The sequence below is a fragment of the Alligator sinensis genome, unplaced genomic scaffold, assembly GCF_000455745.1.
Source record: "Alligator sinensis unplaced genomic scaffold, ASM45574v1 scaffold91_2, whole genome shotgun sequence".
Taxonomy (NCBI): domain Eukaryota; kingdom Metazoa; phylum Chordata; order Crocodylia; family Alligatoridae; genus Alligator; species Alligator sinensis.
In genome coordinates this window covers 386,097-393,132 of record NW_005842529.1, presented here as the reverse complement: position 1 = coordinate 393,132, position 7,036 = coordinate 386,097, and the positions used below count along the sequence as shown (strand labels likewise).

At 42.3% G+C, this 7,036-nt stretch overlaps 1 protein-coding gene across 2 annotated transcripts in view; it reads right to left on the bottom strand.

Annotated features, from left to right (window-relative positions):
* The window catches only part of BCL2L14 (BCL2 like 14), a 67,505-nt gene that overhangs the window by 30,450 nt on the left and 30,019 nt on the right, over positions 1-7,036 (bottom strand). The window contains exon 1 of one of the 2 annotated variants that reach the window (XM_025213454.1): positions 297-325. The exons of the other annotated variant lie outside the window; for it this stretch is intronic. The gene's annotated coding sequence lies outside the window, so the exon portion shown is untranslated. Of the gene's footprint in view, positions 1-296; positions 326-7,036 lie in introns of those variants that run through there. 2 annotated transcript variants of the gene reach the window in all.

Here is a 7,036-nt window from a genome sequence, read left to right as displayed (position 1 = left end):
TGGCTACATGTTCAAGCAAACAGATATAGCTTCAATAAAAAGGAGACAGGTACCTACATCTTGTGTGCCTGACTGGAATAGGTGGGAACTTTTTAAGATCTTAACCTGTGAAAAGTAGGGTCTGCATAAGCACAGCATTGGAACAGCCATATATTAGGAATGCTTTTCAGGTAACTGCAGAGGGAATGCAAGCCAAGGTTTATGAAAGGAACAAGAAACAAATGTCAGACAGAGGGAAAGGATGTGCAGTAGGCCAATCACAAGGCAAGGTTATAAAGACTCGAGAGGCTGATTACCTTATTTGGGGTGAGAGCCCATTTCACCATGGTCCTTATTGCAAACTTGAATGGGAGGATCCAACCTCCTAAGAGCACAGCAAGAAAGGGGAGGGAGTCAGTAAGGCACGCTGAGACTGATCCAGAACTGCCTTTCCCCCCTTGACTGCCAGCAGCAGCCCCCACCAGGGCTAGAGCCAAATTCAGAAAAAACAGTTAATTCAAAGAAGGGGAAGGGAATTCAGGTAAAATGCAATATCATGGTTTTCAAATGCATGATTTTTTTTTACCCTCCTCCCTTTGCTAGGATGCCTGTCCTCCTCTCCATTTGAAAAGTTTCTTCCTCCCTGGCCAGAGGGTGAAGGATTACACTGTTAGAGGAATCATTTTACTTAACATATCTCTACTGGTCACAAAAGATGAATTTAGTACATTTTGGTAGTCAACTGCATTCCCATTTCAAGCAAAAAACAGTGTCCCTGAATACCCAAATAAACCACCTAAGGTGAGAGAGATGTCCCTTAGCAAGCATTTGGGAACCGGTGTAGGTGGAAGCAGTGTTTGGGAGTGAATATTTTTTTTTCTTTTAGGGCAAAAGTGATGGCTTCTGCTCTTGTGTTGTGTGCATGCCTGACCTATAAATATGCATTGGGTAGCCTCCAGGTAGGTCTTCAAGGGCAGGATCCCAACAGAGCTTGTGAGATATCATAGTATCATTGAATTTAGGGTCGGAAGGGACCTAAACAGATCATCAGGTCCAACCCCCTGCCCCAGGCAGGAATGGGTGCCGGGATCATATCACCCCAGCCAAATATCTGTCCAGCCTCCTCTTGAAAACCCCCAAGGTAGGGGAGAGCACCACGTCACCTGGGAGCCCATTCCAGAGCCTGGCAGCCCTCACTGTAAAGCAGTGTCTCCTGATGTCCAGCCTGAACCTTCTCTCTAACAATCTGTGGCCGTTATTCCTAGTAACCCCCTGGTGGTGCCTGGGGGAATAAAGCCTCCCCCAATTCCCACTGGTGAGTTTGTAAATGGCCACCAGATATGCCCTTGCCCAGCAGTTCAGTGTCTAACTCTCAGGGTCTATGCCCTGGGTAGGAACAATGGCAGGGGCTGGGCTGGGTTGGTTGTAATGATGGCAGCAGCTGCTGTTCTTGTGCTCTCCCCAAGTGGGCATCTAGAGCTAGTGACCTGGTCACCTACCCCTCATTACACAACTGCTCCACACAGAGAAAACTAAGATAAATCCAGGTAATGTGCAGGAGCAGAGCTTTAGGGACCTTCTCTTGTTAGACATGAAGTGATTGTAGGGTTTGAGGATCACTCTCTGGACCTTTGTTAAAGTTCCTCTTTAGGACTAGATCTCCAAGAGGACATACGCACCTAAAATGGAGTTGCCCAAGGTCATGTAAGCTGTTTCTAGAAGAGCAGAAACTCAATCCAGATCTTCCCCAGCCTAGGTTGTGCTCTAACCCTTGGATCATGTTTTGTCTTCAAGGCATTGTCATTTAAGAAAGGTTTCCCAAGTGCACCTTCTCAGCTATGTGTTTTGCAAGAAATTAAAAAACAACAAAACCTCATTTTGGTGTTGCAAGTCCAGTGCATTGCTGTCTTTCTACATTTGTCTATACCAGAGCTTTCCAAACTTTTCATGTTGGTGACACACTTTTTAGACATGCATCATTTCGCGACACAGTAATTCAGTTTTACTAGCAAGCCGGAGGTTAAACTAACCCGTTATAAGAGATACGGACACATACATAAATTGTAATAACGAAATGTATGGGGACACAACATATCTCATGAAAACCTTTCATTTATATTTTTAAAAATATATGATTTGTAAGATAATAACATACATTGTTGTCATTTATGAGTAACAGCATGTAAGTATGTGCAAGAATTAAAAAAAGTTGAATAACACCAATAACTACTTACCATTTTAATGGGATGTATGAGGTTGATGGGATGAACACAGTTGAATATTTGGTGGAATATTAGATAAAGACACTCGCATTTCGTCATCAAGCATTTTTAAGCTTCCACGTTTCAGTGTCTTTAAGTTTGCCATCGTTGCAAAGGATACTTCACAAATGTATGTAGTAGAAAACTGCAGAAGAATTTTTAACGCTTTTTTAGCTATGTCTGGATGCATTTTTGAAATGCGAATCCAAAAGCTGTCTAAGTCACCCTCTTCATACATCATTAAGAGATTTCGATCATTTTTTATGTCAGCTAATTCTTCTTCTTCAATAAGTGAAAAGTTCCTCGTTGCAGTTGAAAGAAATGGATTTCTGATCCAATCATAGTCTTGGATTTCAACATTTGGGAAGTAATGCTGAACTTTCTCTCCGAGCAATGTTAAATGGTCAACAATTAGCGAGCTGATATCACATTTTAGCTCGCACTCAGCAGTTTTGGAAAACATTTCAAAATTTCCTTCTTTCACTTGCCTTTTCCAAATTGCTATTCTGTCTCTCATAGCACAAATTTTATCTACTGCTGTTAAGATATTTTCTCCTTTTCCTTGCATACTGGTGTTTATTTTATTCAAATGTTCAAATATGTCAGCAAGATATGCCAATTTTGTGCACCAAAGTTTGTTTTGAATTAGATTGCAGAATTCAGTTTGCTGATTTTCCACAAAAAGTTTAAGCATCATTTCCCTCAATTCGTATACACGACAAAGCACTCGACCTCTTGAGAGCCAACGAACTTCTGTGTGTAGTAGAAGCTTTTTAAACCTTGCCCCCATTTCTTCACAAATATGAGCAAATAATCTTGATTGAAGAGGTCTACTTTTAATGTAATTGACCATTTGAACCACTTTGTCCAAAACTTTTCTTAATTCATTTCCAATGGTTTGCGCGACTAGTGCTTCGCAATATAAAAAGCAATGAGTAATTATATTTTCATTCTCTTTCTTTGCTAAAGCTATAAAACCTTTTGTTGAACCAACCATTGAGGGTGCGCCATCTGTGCATATTCCTACACAATTTAACCATTGCAAATTATTTTCCTTCATGAAGCAATCTAAAGTTTTAAATATATCTTCACCTCTAGTTCTCATTGGAAGTTCTAGACAATACAAGAATTGCTCAATAATTCTGTCAGTATGAATGAAACGTACAAAAACCAATAATTGTGCTAACCCACTGACATCTGTTGCTTCGTCTAATTGCAATGTAAAGATCATATTATCGTCTTGAAAAATATCCTTCATTTGCTGCTTAATGTCATCAGACATGTCTTGAATACGTCTTCCAATCGTGTTATCTGCCAAAGGGATTTTATTAACTTCTATCTCAAATTCGGGCCCAAACATTGTTCGAACAATAGCACAGCAAGATTCCTTTATGGTGGTTTCGGCAATAGTGTGTGGGTCCTTGTTTTTGGCAATTATTTGAGCAACCAAGTAACTTGCCTTTTGAGCTTTCTCTGATGTCTTCATTCTCTTTGTGAATGATGCAGACTGCTTCTTTATAGATTTTGAAAGCTCAATAAAGTATTCTACTGGTTTTTCTGACAAATGACTGTGCTTTGAGGTAAAATGACGCTTTAATTTATTTGGTACCATACTTTCATTTGCAAGTATATCCCCACAAACTAAACACTGAGGACAAGGATTGTTTTCATTACCAGAAAATGTGAACCCCAGTTTCATATAATCTTTATTGTATAAACGAGGCTTGGAAATTTTTCCTTTACACTTCTTATGTACTAATACAGACCGTTCAACAGTTGATTCTTGCATAGTTTCCTCTATAGCGGCTACATTTTGTTCATCGCAAAGGTCATCTTCACCAGCTTTTCTTTTCTTAATTAGAAACTTATCCATTTTACGGGTAATTCAACTGCAATTTAATGAATAAATCTATGCAAATTTATTTTTAGGTTTTAGCATTAACTAAATATGAAAATAACAGGACTGTTTTTAGCGCTTATCTTTCTCTGTTTTTTCTTATGAAAATAACAGCACCTGTGCTCCACTCCCACAGTGATAAAGTGAGATAAAGATAGGAATCAGGACCAGGAGAAAATGTGAAAAATAAACAAAATTAACTAAAGTATTTACAATACGTATTAGGACACATGGGTCCAGGTAGGAGCTCAGCTGCAAAAACACATGAAGTAGAGAAGCAAAAGTCCAACAAAAATGGTGTAAATATATATGTCTCACTACAAGGCTATATTGCTGCAAATATTTGCAACGCCTATGTCCAGAGTCCAGTTCCAGCACTCTCCGGTGGTACACTGCCGGTGGGTGGTCAATCCACAATTACAGCAGAGTAAAAATAAAAATAAATGGCAGAAATCAAATTATAAGTGCCACGTGGTGAGTGGCTTGCTGTTTGCCACATTGGGTTTGGGAGGGTGGCCTACCTTCAGCCAGCAGCAGGTGGGTTGACTGGGTGACAGCCTGCAGCTGCGCTCGCCCGGGTGATTGGGAGCACGCTGATTCCGAGGCTTCTGGCCTCCACTGAGCTCTGTTCCGATTGGCCAAGATGGTGGACGGCCCGCTCGGTGCAGTCCCAGTCCAGGACCTCCGGGGGACTCCTCCGCTCAGCACAGCCAAGAGTTGGGGGTGGTGTAACTCACAACTAATTGCTCCGTTAATTGCTCCGTTAAAGGAGTCTCCAACAAGAATTCCGAATTCTCCACACTCCTCGCCGTACCGCTCCGACACCGCCAATCACGTGCGTCCTACGTCAAGACGCCACACGATCCTAAAGCAGTTAATGTTAAAGCTGCTAAGGCTTAGCTGCTTTAACATTAGCTGCTTTAGGAAGTTCCAGGGGAGGGGCCAAGGGAAGCAGACGCGAGTAAGGGAGCTCCGCGGTGCCCTTCCGCAAAATTTTCTGCATTTCGCGCGACACACCTACACAGTGCCGCCGACACACTAATGTGTCGCGGCACACAGTTTGGAAAGCTCTGGTCTATACAGTAGTTAGCAAATTTTTGGATGATATTTTAATAAATCACAATAGCATTTCTTTCTTTAAGACATATATCACCCAACACCATTATTTTAAGAGGAGAGGTAGAAGAGCAGGTGCACAAAACCAAGTACAAATACAAGAAAAAGGGAACACAATTCAGTTAAGAGGGAAAAAGGAATAACTTGACTCTTACTGCTAAAACACTGTCACCCTAAATTAGCCTTAAGTGTTAGTGAGCTTTCATTAAGCATAGTGACATAGTCAGACCCTTTGGTTGATTAACAAGCCCTTACTTTGAGCAGGAAGCACAAACAACAGTTAACAACTTAAGTTACCTTGTGACTGTGAACTAGTCCTTGTAGAGCAGCTAGGAGGGTCATGGACTTTCCCCATGACTCCAGTTGGCATGTGACTCACTTGTTAACTCACACTCCTTTTCCTGGAAATGGGAAGGGCTGCAGGGGGGGAAAAGGGATTTCCTTCTACACTCTATAGCCTTTCCTGGTAGGCATTTTGACTTCTGTATCTTGCATATGTGAATAAAAGCTTAATCCCCTGCCCTGCTTTAGGTTGTTTTTTTTGTCCATTATATGCATTAAAGATATAAGTATGTATTTGAAGTGGAAGAGTTATAGAGTTTGACAGAAATAGGAAAAAAGATCAGCACTAATATGAACCAGCAGTGCCATCTGGTGGTCAAATGGTTCTAGTGGACTATATAACCTTTCTTTACTGACTCTAATGATATAATTGCTACTGTCCTGTTGCTGTCTCCTGTTACTCTTAGGCTCAAAGTCTGCTAAAAAGAAATAAATATTTGTTGTTAAAAATAAAAAGCTCTTTCTTCCTGAATGGCTTAAGTAAAATTAAATAGTAGCTATATCCCATGCCACAGAAACTTATGAGATCAGAAGATTCATTTCAGTTGCCACCCCAGGGAAAAATAAATAAATGCAATCAGACTCTCAGAAGAATGTAAAAAAGACTGAAGTTTTCTACATATAAAATCTCTTATACAGGATTTGGCTCTTTGATATGGATGTCAATTTTGAAAAAGAAAGAACAAGGAGACATCCATGTTTTGCAAGTAAACAGCCTGATTACCAGGGATCCAGGTTTTCCATTTCCCATGGAAAAATATAGATTTTCCCCTTTAAAAGAGCAAAATAATGGATTTTTTTCCTTTTTAAAAGGAGAAAATCATGGGAAACCATAGGTTTCCCCTTGCAGGCTGGAACTGCCAGCCTGCAAGGAGCTATGTGGAGCAGGAGGGTGATCAGAGTCAGGGGTCCATGTGCATGTGTATATATGCACAAGGCCAACAATGCAGCCAGGCAGTGTGGAGAGCAGCTCCCACAGCTCCCTGCAAATAATTCTGGGGGGGAGGGGGGGCATAGGTGACATGTTGGGGTATGTGCCCCCCCCCCAGATTTCTGCACCCACAGTGGGGCACAGGGCTGGAGCCTGACTGGACCAGCACCAGGCCGAATCAATCTCCACAGCCCAGCAGGTGGGATCAGGCACAGTGGGTGGCCACCAAGGTGAAGCACCTCCTGCCCAGCAGCAGTAAGGGGGCACAACTCTGTGCTCCCATCACTGCAGTGCCTCACTTTGATGGCCATGGTGGTGTAGCTCCCATGGTGGCAGCAATGCAGTTGTGCCCCCCCTGCTGCTGCTGGGTGTGCAAGGGGCACCTCACTTTGGTGGCCATGGTGATGTCGGAACTCCCTCCTGCACTGGGTCCCACCTGCTGTGGGTGCAGAAATCTGGGGAGCTATGTACCCCCGCCCCCCCCCCCCCCCCCACCCCCGACGGAGCGGG